The sequence below is a fragment of the Camelus dromedarius genome, chromosome 23 (genome assembly GCF_036321535.1).
Source record: "Camelus dromedarius isolate mCamDro1 chromosome 23, mCamDro1.pat, whole genome shotgun sequence".
Lineage (NCBI taxonomy): Eukaryota > Metazoa > Chordata > Mammalia > Artiodactyla > Camelidae > Camelus > Camelus dromedarius.
Genome location: NC_087458.1, coordinates 2030593 through 2042981, shown reverse-complemented (window position 1 = coordinate 2042981; position 12389 = coordinate 2030593). Strand labels below are relative to the sequence as shown.

The following is a 12389-nucleotide window of genomic DNA, read 5'->3' as shown; positions in this document are numbered from 1 at the left end:
AAGTATGGCTGATGCTTCTTGAGACGTGGGGTCTCACTGGGAAGCTGGAGTCTGCCCTGTGTGCCCCAGAATTGCATAGGGCCGAGCACCCCTCCCCTGGCTGGGCAGGCAGTGGATAAACAGTGCCGGAGACTCCGTTACTGGGTCGCTGGCTGCCTGGGGCTTTGCATTGACCTCGGGTAAAATCCTGAAGGTAGGTGTCCTTCCTGCCCCAGGTGAGCTGGGAGCCCCTCTCCTAGTGAGGCTGTCCAGTGCAGAGGTGGATTTGGATGGGTGGCTTCTGTGTCTGTCTGGAGCTCTGGCCCAGCCTTCCCGTTCTGGAACTGGTTCCTCCAGCTGGAGAACTTGACCTGTGTGAAGAGTTGCACGTTGCCGTGACTTTGCTGCCAGGCCCAGGACAGGGGGGGCATCCCGCGTGGGCAGGCCGTAGCGTAGGTCCTCCCACCGTAACCAGCTGTTTCCCACCTGTAGACTGGGAGTGCAGAGGCCTTTTCGGAATTGAGGATTTATGACGGAACGTAAACTGCATGCCTGCCCTGAAGGGGTCCATGCAGGGGAAGGGCTGAAAACCTTGGGGACCTGGCATGATCCCCTGGCGTCTGCTCTTCCTCCTGTGGATCTGTGGGGCAGTCCCTGGCCAGGGCGTTAGCATTCACCTGTGGCTCAACCCCCACAGCCTTGCGCGCTTTGCTTCTGGGCCTCGGTTTCCTCATCTGTCAAGTAGGGATGACGGGCGCCTCATTCTCGGGCTGTTGAGGGTTAAATGCTTTCTCTCAAAGCACCCAGAGAGAGCAGCGCCTGTCACTGAGGGCTCTTGTGTCCAGGTTTGTCAGAAACAGCACCAGATCATCCCCGTCCTGTTGGCTTTAGGATTCCTAGGATTTTAACTTCAGAGGCCTGGAAGGATCTGTTCCCCCGCCCTGGCAGTGTCCGGTGTGGGGAGGGGCTGCGGCCACTTGTCCCCCCAAGACCCAGAGGCTCAAAGTGCCAAGTGGGCCCCTGCTGACCCTCTCCTGTTGGGGCTGAGCGGGCGGCTTCTCCTGGGGCCTCGCCTGCCCCCAGGGCCTTGAAACCACGAATTCTTACTGTGTCCCCCTCCCAATGGGGAGGGAGGAGGGCGGTGAAACGGCAGCCCTCCCCTAGCCCCGCCCTTCCTGTGCTCAGTGCTCAGAGTGGGTTGTGGCCACAGGCAGCAATAAAAGGTACCGACTGGCAGACTCTCGTTCCGGGTGGTGTTGACGTGGGACTGGTTAAGCCGTCCCAAAGGAAAACACGGGAAGACCCACGTGTCACGCTGAGGAGGGCCAGGACTGCGGGGGCCTCCTTCGTGTGAATCCGTCTCCTCTCCCCCCAGCGGAGCCAGAGCTTGGGGCGCCTCCTACCACGCCATCCTGCCTGTTTAGGGGGCAGGAGGGACAACTGCCTCATGCGACACACGTGACATGGGGATGTGCTCTTACTTTGCTGTCCGTCTTTGCAGGTAGGGATTGACCATTAGCTGGGAGAAATGGAGGCACCACGGGGCCTGTCTGTCTACCTACCCTCTGTATGAAATGGAAAACCAAGGGACATGAGCGAATTCATCCTCCTGAATTCTGGGTGTCCGTTTATCTCTGAAGGCAGTTTTGTAACTTTTTTACGTAGGAGGTGAGGCCTTCCTGTATTCCCTGAAACACATGAGGGTTTGCTAGACTAGACAAAGTTGGATGTGGATAAAGCTAAAATTCTTCGTCAGATGGGAACGTTGGAGGGACTTCTGCCAGAGGTGGAAGGGCTGCGTGATCATTAGTTGGTTGGTTGCTCCCATTTAACAGGATAAGCAAACTGAGGCCCCCAGTCAGCCCCCGTGGCCTTGCCCTCTGGGCTCTCGGGGCCCTGTCTGTTGAAGAGGATTTCTGGTTGACCCTGCTAGGACATGGAGGGGGACGGAAGCATGGGCTGAGGTGGTGTGTTTTAAGTCAGATTGATGTCCAGGCCTCTCCTTTCTGAAAACATCAACTTAGCTTTTTGCAACGTGCAGTTTTCACCTAAATATGTGTCTTTGTAAGACTAAGGAGGGGTGCCAGACCTGGGAAGCTGTCACATGAGCACAGGGAGTGCATCTTAACCAAACAGCTGGTTTCCGAGTGGAAAGGGGCAGGACCACGTCTTCCTGATGTGGTAGTGTACGCGGCGGGGTGTCCGTGCCGGGCTCTCTCCTGCCGGGGCCCTTGGCGGGCCTCGGGGTTTCGTACTGCAGTCACCAGCAGCGTCCGTGCCGCGTACGGGGACCCCCACGGGTGTGCACACACCTCGGGACTGATCTGTTGAAGAGATTTCAAGAGGGGAAAGGGCTGAGTGACGGATCTTTAAAGATGTTGCCAGATTCCTCCAGAAAGAATGTCAGGGACTCGCTCTTCTGCCCGCCTGTACAACTCAGACATTGACGCACCCGATTCTGGCTAGTTGGGGTGCCTGCTGTGCCCCTCAGCCCTTGGCCTCCAAGGTCGTTCGTTCCCCCCCCTACAGAGGAGTGAAAGCCCTTTGATCAACCTTGGGTTTTGTTGCCCCTGCAGCGGGTCCCAGGGGTAGACTGGGTCGCTCCTTGCCACGTGGCCTGGCGTCCTGGGGGATGAAGCCGGTACCCGTGGGAACTGGTTTTGGCCTCAGCGTCCTGCCTGGAGCCTTACAAGTTCCCAGTTGGCGCTGTGGAGGGGATTTTGTTCCTTTTGAGAAGTTAGGGGTTGTGCAGGCTAGGCTGGGCAGCAGTTGCTGGAGAACGGTTGTGGCCAGAGGAGGGTGACCAGCTTGACCCGGCGTGTGCCAGGGTTGGGACGAGGGAGTTCGTGGCTGGTGGCTTGTGACTGTTTCTGCAGGCTCTTCCCTGGTGGCCCTACTTGGAAGCCCATTTTGGCTGCAGGGTAGTTGTTTTTTTCCAATGGGGTGTTTACTGATGTCTGGAAATGGTACATGGGACTTTGAAGAAGGTACATAAGCCCAGAAGAGGAAACACCGTTAGAACTTGGACCGTGGAAGCACCATTAAGGACTGAGTATCCTTTTGGCCCAGGTAGAACATATTGGGGAAAGGTGTTAGTGCAGAATTCAGTGGGGTTTTTTTCTGGGGAGTGGATCTGATCTGCCACTTGGAACCATTGTGAGAATGGACCTTTTGTAAAAGCAGAGAAACCTTTCTTTCCCCTCTTGATGGAGGCACTGGGGATTGGACCCAGGACCTTGTGCACGCCAAGCATGTGCTCTACTGCTGAGCTATACCTGCTACCCCAGAAAAACATTTTGTAATTTGAGGCAAGTCCTGGCTTTGATTCAAGTGGGACCCGCCTGTGGTTGACACGCACCGGGATCACGGCCTCCTTCCTGGTGGGCCCTCACCTCTGAAGCTAAGGGTGGATGGGGTTACCTCTTCCTGTTGAATCTGGATGAATTCAGATGTTACTAGCACCTGAGTGGAGTGTCCTGGTCGCGCACGCATTTATTAAGCTCCTACAAACACTGTTCATCGCCCAGGCAAACCCACGTCGCTTCTGGACTGGAGAGACCTCCCGGCGTTGGGCGAGCTGACCAGCCTGAGACAGTGGGGTGTAGTGGGGCCTCTGGCAACCTGGGGACATAGGGACAGATTAAGGGACAGTTGCTACTCTTGGGATTCTGATTTGGTGGCTCCTAATTTTTCAAGAGAAACTATGTTGTCTTTTGACTTGAAACTTCCAGTTTTAAGATACTGTCCATTGATTCACATTTAAACATGTCTTGACTTCAAGCCAAATCAAACCAGGTGGATGGATGAAAGGAGGCCAGCTTAGCCTCTGGCACCCCCTGTCTAGTCCCCCCTCCCACCCAAAGTACTGATGGGGGAACCAAGGCTCAGACCACATAGTGACCTGACAGGACCGCACCGGGAGGTTCAGGGGGAGCCAGGCCGGGGACCAGGTCTTCTGGCTGGTTTTCCAACCAAGGGTGCAGTCCTTTGTCGTAACCGCCGAAGTTACCAGTCTGCCTGAGCACGGATGCCCGGTGTCGCCTTTCTCCAGGTTGAATCTGGTCGGCTGTGCACCTGTGAAGATGTAGCTGACGTGCCTATGCAGGCTGTGGACCTACTGTGTGCCCTTCGGGTCTAGGGATGCAGGTGGGATGCCTGCCCTGCACAGACAGCTTTTGTCAACATTCACTCAGTGTTGAAGGGGCAACGCTCTTGAATCCTCCGTTCCTGCCACTTCACCTGGGGAGCGGGGCACGAGCTGTACTAACACCCAGTGTCCTGCTTCCTCTTCTCAAAGTCTGGTCCCCCACTCAGGTTTCCTCCCTCTGTAGGAAGGACCTGGTCTTGACCCCTGCCCTCCTGGCCTGTTTCCCCACCTGCTGGCCCTAGCCTGCTGCTCGCTCCATAGAAACTTGAAGGCTTCCAGTGGCCATCTCCTGGCCAAGTTGGGTTCCTGTCCTTTGGGACCTCTGCCTTGGACACCTCTGACCCCCACCCACATCTTGCACCCTGTGCCTCCAGGCTCTGCTCAAAGGGCTCCTTTGTGAGTGAGGCTCAGCTTGGAGGTGGCCTGGTTCGCTCAGGGGCCTCAGGCACACAAAGGAGTCACTCCTGGGGTTGTCCTGGGTGCCCTCCAGCCCAGGCTGCCAGAATGTGGGGCGCGGGGGTCGGGTGGACCCCGAGGTCAGTTGTATTCCTCCTCCCTGGCTGGGTGCTCACAGCAGCCTGCAGGATGGGAGGTGACCCCTAGTAGGGGGGTCCTTTCCAGTGTCTCCTCATTTAAAGGGAAGTGGCCGGGACAGCAGCAAGGAAAACTGTTTTCCCGTCCCTGCTCCTCAGCCTCGGCTTGCAACCAAAGACAGGGGTGCGACTCTCTTCCAGCCTCTGTTTAACCGTCTGTAGAATGGGGGCAGGGAGTGGGTTGTATAGAGGCTCCTTGGGTGACCTGTCTGCTCAGGGTCTGTTCCTAAAGTTGCTACGAAGGGTAACTGATGCTCCGGGCAGAGCCAGGCCATGTTGTTGTTACTGCCCGCACTGTTTAGGAACGCCTCAGTGGTCCTGGGCTCCAACCTTGACCCTGTCTCTCAGCCTCTTTTGTCTTAATTGTGCGCTTCCCCGAGGCTGCAGGTTTTCTGCCTCTTCCCACCCCGCACCCCTCCCAGGCCGCCCAGCCACCCCCTGGCTGCCGCCAGCCCTTCATCTGTCCGTCCCAGGCTTCTCCAGACGCAGCAGCCCTTAGGATAATCGCCGTCAAATGTCGCTGCCATCTGTTGCCTGACTTCCGTCCTTTGCCTCCACCGGAACCTCCTGGACTCCTGGCTGTCTGCAGCCTTGAACCTCAACCCCTGCACGGGCCTCGATCTCCTCTCACCTCCACCTGCTTTGCAGCAGGAGCCCGAAATGTGGCTGCCCTCTCTTTGCAGCTGTGGGGCATTGCTGGACCTGTTGGCAGTGGCTGCCCAGTGACACCAGAAATTAGCTTTGCCAACAGCTCACCCGGAGGTGCTGGCGCTGGGCGGTGGGCTCACACCTGGGCTCCCATTCTCATTGACTGGGGTCCTGTTGGACAGTTCCTGCAGCTCATGGGCTCCTGCACTCATTACTCTGGAGTGACTTAATAAATGCTGCTGATAGATAGGTCTGCGCGGGGGAGGATGGCAGACTCCTTGTAAAATGAGCTGCCTTGTTACTCATTTCACTCCTGGGCCAGGGTCCCCTCTGGTCGCACAGGCTGGCCTCCCCCTCCTCCCATTTCTTCCCCTCCCCTCCCCCCCTCTCTCCCACCCTCCTCTCTGGTTCCGGGTCAGGATCCAGGCCATCTGCTAGGGCCGGCCCCTGCTCCAGCAATTAGCCGTGGCTTTGGCTCTGCCTGCCAGCTACGGGCTGTAGCCTTAGGGAGTACGTCCAGTTCTGGGACTCAGGGCCAGAAGAAGCCCCGTCCCCTTTGAAACCTACAACCTTAGTTGAAAAGAACGTTAAGGCGGACAGCAGGCTCCCCTGTGCATCTAGGAACAAGAAGACCTTCCCCGACTCTTCCAGTCGCCTCCCCCGCCCCCACCCCCAAGAAAAACTGCTTCGTGCGGGTGAACTCAGAACAGCCGAAGACAAATATAATAATGAATTTATTATGAAGCTGCTCAGGCTCCCGGGATCACGTGGTGCCCCACGCCGCTGCTGCCGCCTTCCAGGGTCTCTGCTCAGGTGACCTCCGCCTTGTCAGGGCTGCAGAACCCTCACCCCTTTGCAGGGGGAGCCGGGGCATGGGGGGCTCCGAGCTGGGGGACGCCCTGTATTTGTTCACAAACATTTCTTTCTGTGGTAATGATAAATTACCAAGAGGGGTGATTAGAGAAACCCAGTCCAGATTGCGCACGCGGGCCTGGAAGTGAAGCCCTGCTGGGCCCAACCTCGTGGGGTGTAATTACCCCAGGGGGGGCCGTCGGGGGAAGGGGCGGATTGGTGCTTGAACCGGGAGCCAGCAGAAAATTCATCTCAGCTATTAGCTTGTAATTACAGAGCATGGAGGGAGCAGGCCTGAGGTCTGGTGCCGGGGAGAGCGGGATGAAAGGAGGCAGTAATTACAGGAGCCGCGGGGGGCTGGAGGGAGGCCGCTGCGTGCTGATTAGTAACGCCCTCCGCCAAGCGCAGAGGGGGCGGGAGCCGCAGAGGGGGCGGGAGCCGAGGCCGTGTTTAATGGAGTGTTAGGGGCCTGCCCCCCTTTTCATGTCCTGCTGCTCGGAGCATTCGGACAGCAGGCACCCCGATCGATCTAGGTCTGTTCTGAAGCATTGGGAACAAGGTGGTTCTGGAAAATGTCCTCTGTGCCACCAGCTGGGCTCACCATTCTGCCCTTGGATTTTTCTTTGCTCCCCCCCCCCCAAAGCTTTGTGCTGCTCCTGGCCGTGCTAGAAACTTAGGCAGAGACGAGAAAAAAGTATGATGGAAGCCACCACACTGGTGGAAGGAGCAGGGCGGCTGAGGGCCTCCCTGGCAGTGCTGGACGGGCGTTAGGCCATTGCCACCCGAGGGACACGGTCTGAGGGGCCGAGTTGATTTGCGGGTGCTGCCAGGCTGGGGGCTTCTCCTTTCCTGCCCTCGGCCTCGCGGCTGCGTTTGCCTCTGGGCATCTGGCTGTGGCGGCTCTCTTCTCCTGGGGGGTCGCGGGGGCAGCCAGCGGTGGCAGGAGGCACCTGTCCAGAGGAGGTCAGCAGCATGTGATGCAGATGGAAGGCCGGGAGGCCATCTGAGCTCTACACATGCTGGGGCTGGTACAGCGGGGAGGGAGCCCCGTCCCTGTCCCTGCCCTGGGCCGCCCCAGCCCCCGGGCCTCATCCATCACTGGCCTTCACGCTGTGGAGCCTGTTCCCAGCTGTTAGGATAATGAATTTACATGAGCTGATAATGTAGACACAGCTCAGCCCATGGCCAGGCACCGCAGAAGTTAATAAATACCTCTCTAATGAGGGCGGGGTAGGGGTAGGCGCCCCTGCTCTGGGGGCTGCCCTGAGGCCCACTGTCCCCCTTACTTGCCCCTGGGGTGTCCATTATGTCATGGTGGCACCTGCCTGGCTTCAGTGGTAGGACACCTGGGTGGGCAGGGGGCAGAGCAACCCTGAAGTGACTCCGAGCCTGTGACTAGTGGGTGAAGCACAGAGGTCGGGGTGGGCTCCCGGAGGCTGTGTCAGTTACCAGCAGGTCCAGGGTGACCCGTTATGGGCTCTGGGTCCCTCGAGTTTGGCCTTTGTCCTTCCATGTCCTTTGTGCCAGGGAGCTGTCACCCCGGCTGCCGGTGGTCCCGAAGCCCCCGCTTCCCCTCCCCGGCCATTCTGATGCACACTTGCTGAGGAGGAATGCTAATTTTAGACTCCCCTAACGAAGCTGTTCATTTGGAATTCTATTTTAAGTGACCTGACATCAGCAGAGCAGCTTCCCCAGCTTGAAGCTGCTCCAGGGCCCACAGCTGACACCACAGCAAGAATGCTGGCTTTGGGGGACCCCTAGGAGGCCAGGGGGGCTGTACACCGGGTGCTGCAGGCCTCTGGTGGGGCCTGGGCAGCAGGTTCCAGGCTTGGAGGAGAGGGAGGACAGACTCTGGGGGTAGAGTGTCACTGGATGCCTGTAAGGGGTGACAATGACATTCGGGTGGTAGCTGACCCAGGGAGGCAGGAGGCAGAGATTGGACCCTCCTGCTGAGACCCTGGTCACCCAGGAAGGGCTAAGGCCATTTGTGGGGGTTGGGGGCCAGCCCCAGTTCCCTGGGCTCCTGCGACCGGCCAGTGGGAGGCCCCAGTCTGGGGGGTGCCCCGTGCTCCTGTTGGTTATACCAGCCACGTGAGGCAAGTCTTTGTCTCTTTGAGGGCCCCCTTTTAAAATCAAAAACAAAAAAACCCTGGTTTGCTACAGAAAAGGTAGAACATAGGGAGGTAAAAAGGCCAAAAACGAGGAAATTGCGCCTCTTACTGCCACCAGAGCCCACCCCCAACAGCCTTGGGGGCGTGTGGTGTGTTGGAGTCTGGCCTGCGACTTGCTCCGTGGCTGTCCCCTGCTTATTCCAGCACCTCTGTACCATCCTGCCCAGCGCTGGCACTTGGCCACCACAGTGTGTCCACCCAGGTCCCAGCTGGCCAGCCTGTCATGTGGCCACTAGGCAGTGACCTCACATCTGCTCCCTGGGCTCGGGGGACAGACGGGTCACTGGGAGGCGGGAGGACCGCGTGGCCTGGGTCACATCCCTGCTCCCCCTCCCCCGGCCATCTCATGACAGCGTGTAGTGGGGGCTGTGGGGCAGAGTAGAGCCAGCCCCTCTCCCACCGCCCCAGAATGGGTGTGTATCTGGGACCTGACCAGCTATATGTATGGTCAGGTAATCCCAGCCCTGCTGTTGACTGTGTGTTGGCCCAAGGGCCTAAGCCTGGATTCTCCCATCTGTAAAATGGGCACAGTAATGCTTTTCTCTTAGAGTTGATAGGATTTGAAGGAATGCCAGGAAGAACGGGGAGGTGGTTAATGGCCTTTGATGGCATCAGAGGGGCCTGTTTGGAAGCTCTAGGTAAAGACACAGGAGTATATGGAGATGGTTGAACTTGGGGTCCATGAAGAAAGAAAATAGAGATTGAGGGTCTTGATGGAGGATGCCGTGATGCTCACTGGACCAGTTATCTGATGCTGCGTAAAAACCTGCCCCAAAGCCAAATGTGGGATTTGGGAGTGGCTTGGCCAGGAGGCTCTGGCTCCGTCTTTGATACCATCTCGTCTGATGACTCCCGGGGTCAGAGGAGTGAGCACCTGCCAAGATGGTGCCCCACATGGCTGCTCAGTTCCCCAGACGTGGGGCTCTCCACAGAGAGAGGAGTCCGAGGAGCCCAGGGAGGTGGCCAGGGGCTCTGATGACCTCACCTTGGCAGGCACACTCCATACCTCTGCTGTACCCTATTCAGCAGGAGAGTTGAGACGTCTGGCGCACGTTTGAGAGAAGAGGGTTTGTCTCCACCTCTTGAAGGCATGAGTGACAGACTTTGGACGTATTTCTGAACCCCCATCATAAATCCCAGCTCTGACGGTGTTTGCATCTGTGGTCTGGCATCACAGGTTGGCCTTGGCAGGTGGTGTCATGAGTGGTGAGGACGTGTATCTGGGCCTGGGAGTCGGGTTTGAGTCTTAGGTGTGCTGCTGAACTGTCCCCGGGGCAGCCCCGCATGGTGGTGCCTTCCTCCGAGTGCTGGTGGGACCTCCAGGACCTGGTGCGCTTTGTGCCGGGACTGGGTCTCTGCAAGGGCGGTGCTTCGTTGTATACACCCTCCCCCAAAATAGAACCCCACTGATCCACTGAGGGTGTCTGGTCCCAAGCGAGACTTGGATGACTCCTGGGCTGCCCAGATCAGCTCGTGTTGGGGTCATGTCCTTGTCCCTGCAGGCAGCAAGACGAGAGCTCTGGTCCCCCTCTGTCTTGGGGTGTCCTGTGTGTTAACTTCCACCAGCTACTGCCACTCAGGGACGTGGAGAGCTGGGCTGTGCAGCTCCCGGCCTGGTCGGAGCAAGGGACAGTGGCAGGGAGGGCTCTCAGGTTGGGGTGAGGGGTGCCCATCCCAAACAGCACACGGACTCCTGACACCGAGTCACCTCTCCTCATCGCATCTCTGGTCCCCCAGGTTGGGGGGGGGGCTAGTAGCAGGTGGCACAGATTCATCAGCTCGGGTCCCAGTTTGCTGAGCCTGACCTGTATGGACTCGCCAAGCCCCTCACCCACCCAGACCTGGGTTTGTTAATGCCCTCGGTAGCTGACTAGCTGTATGACGATAATAGTGGCCCCTGGCGTGTGCCAGGCCTGCTCTGAAGCCCCTCATGGGATTAATTTCATAAGGGACTCTGTCTTTATCTGCAGCTTACAGATGAGGAGGCTGAGACCAGAGGGGCAGAGTAACTTGTCCAAGGTTGCACAGCGAGAGGCCGCAGAGCTGGGACTCGAGCCCCGGCGTCTGGCAGCCTGTTCGGTGTAAGCCCTGACCTCTAGGCTCCTGCTGCTTCCTTGCGCTGTGGCCAGCTGTGCAAGTCCTGCGCTCTCTGTCCCTGGGAGAAGAGGGCACCGACAGGGGCCTGGGGCTGCCCTTCCAGAGCTCGGTGTCCGTCGTGCTCGAGGGTCTTCCAACAGCTGGCTGGGTGCCAGGCTGGCTGAGAAAGGACTCTTGTTAGGAACCTGCATTTTCTAGCCATCGGGCGCCTGGGGCAGGGACCCCCCACCCCACTGGGTTGTTGCGTTCCCTGCTGGGCTTGCGGTGCCTGTGGGCATGTGGATCCCACCCCCGCTCCCACCTTCTCCCCAGTTCTTCCAGAAAGAGGAAGACACACAGGGTCAGCCTCCGGTCAGCGCTGCCCCAGCTGCTCAACGGGGTTGCTGCTGCCGGCGCCGTCCCCCTCCCCCTCCCACGTGGCACCGCCCACGTGGCCGCCAGCAGCTGGGAGGCCAGCCTGCTGGCTGTGGGCGCAGGGGCTCTTGTGGGGGCCCTTTGTTTCCGAGGTACAGACCCTCTCCCAGGAGAATGGTGTTCCCTCGAGCTTGCGCCTGCCTCGGTATTGTCTTTTATGCCCCAGCCCCCACCCCCCACTGCCATGGCCGTTTACCTGGCCATGCCCCCAAGATTTCTTTTCCCACCTGCCTGGCAGGAAACTGATGGCGACCTTAGCCCGGCTGTCCAAGAATCAGTGTTTGGGATGTGTGTTGGGGCCTGCAGCCTCTCCTGGCTAGTTCTGGGGGCAGCAGATGGGCAGGGCAGGTCTTGGGGCCCACCTGTGGGGATCTCCTGTGCTCACCTGGCCACCCATGGGGATGGGTGAAGAAGCAGGTTCTAGTTAGACTTCAGATGGACTGAACACAGAACCCTGCAGAGATGAGAAGGGCTCTGGGGGGTGCAGAGAGCCTCTTGGGGTGGGGGCCTCTGCCGGGGGAAGCACACGTTCCTGCCACGTTATTTTCTTGAATGTTCTGTGTTTGTGTCCGCCCTCCCCTTCCATGCCTCCCCCGGACCCCTCTCCAGGTGACCCCATGCTCTTCCCTGGAGCTGCTCCCCTGAGGTCTCCGTCTGAGGCTTTGCAAGTTGGTTTGCCTCTCCCTGCGCACGCCCGCCCGTTGGCTTGCCCCCTGTGAGGCCGTGGGCCTGGGTTCACGCCCCTCGCATGTACTCATGGTGAGGGAACGGGGACTGGGCCAGTGCCCCCGAGAAGGCAGGAGATGTTAATGGAAAACTTATTTATGGTGCTGCTTGCGCCCGCTCACAAGGGGGCCTGGCCGGCCTTTATGATGGGGCGGTGAGGCTGGAGAAGGTCCAGCCTCCTTGGGACTTGAAAGGATGGGGGCTCCTGGGAAGGCGTCTGATGTCACCCCATGTGGGAGGCAGCTCCTCGGCCAGCCAGCCTGGGGGAAAGGGGGCTTCTCCGCGGATGGCAGTGCAGACCCACAGTTATAGTCTTTTTTGTGTGGGCGGGGCCCCGGCACAGTCTGCGGGCAGCTGTGCTCTCCGCCTGCTGCTGTCCTCCGAGCTGCCTTCTCAGTGCAGACCTGCCGGGTCCCTGGTGGCTTTGAGATTCAGCGGGGTGTGTTGGTGGCACACAGGGCTCTGGCCAATCCCCTGGAATGATCCTAGATCTGTGCTGCCTGCCTGTGCGAGTCTCAGTTTCCTTTTCTGGAAGATGGGCACAGTACAGAGCCAGCCTCCCCAGAGTGCCAGGCAGGTGGCCGGGCAGGCTGTGCTCTAATGTGAGCTGTTCTCGTGATCAGCACCGATGCCGCCCTTCTGTCTGCGGGTGTTCCTGCAGTTCTTGCAGGAATGCGGGCCCGCACCTCGTCTCCCCCGACCCCTGTCAGGAGGCGCTTTCCAATCTCCATGCTGCCCTGGGGAGGTGGTGGGGTCGTGCCA

At 59.0% G+C, this 12389-nt stretch overlaps 1 protein-coding gene across 8 annotated transcripts in view; it reads left to right on the top strand.

Annotated features, from left to right (window-relative positions):
• Positions 1-12389, top strand: part of GSE1 (Gse1 coiled-coil protein) — a 391422-nt gene that overhangs the window by 343320 nt on the left and 35713 nt on the right. The gene's annotated exons all lie outside the window — the stretch shown is intronic.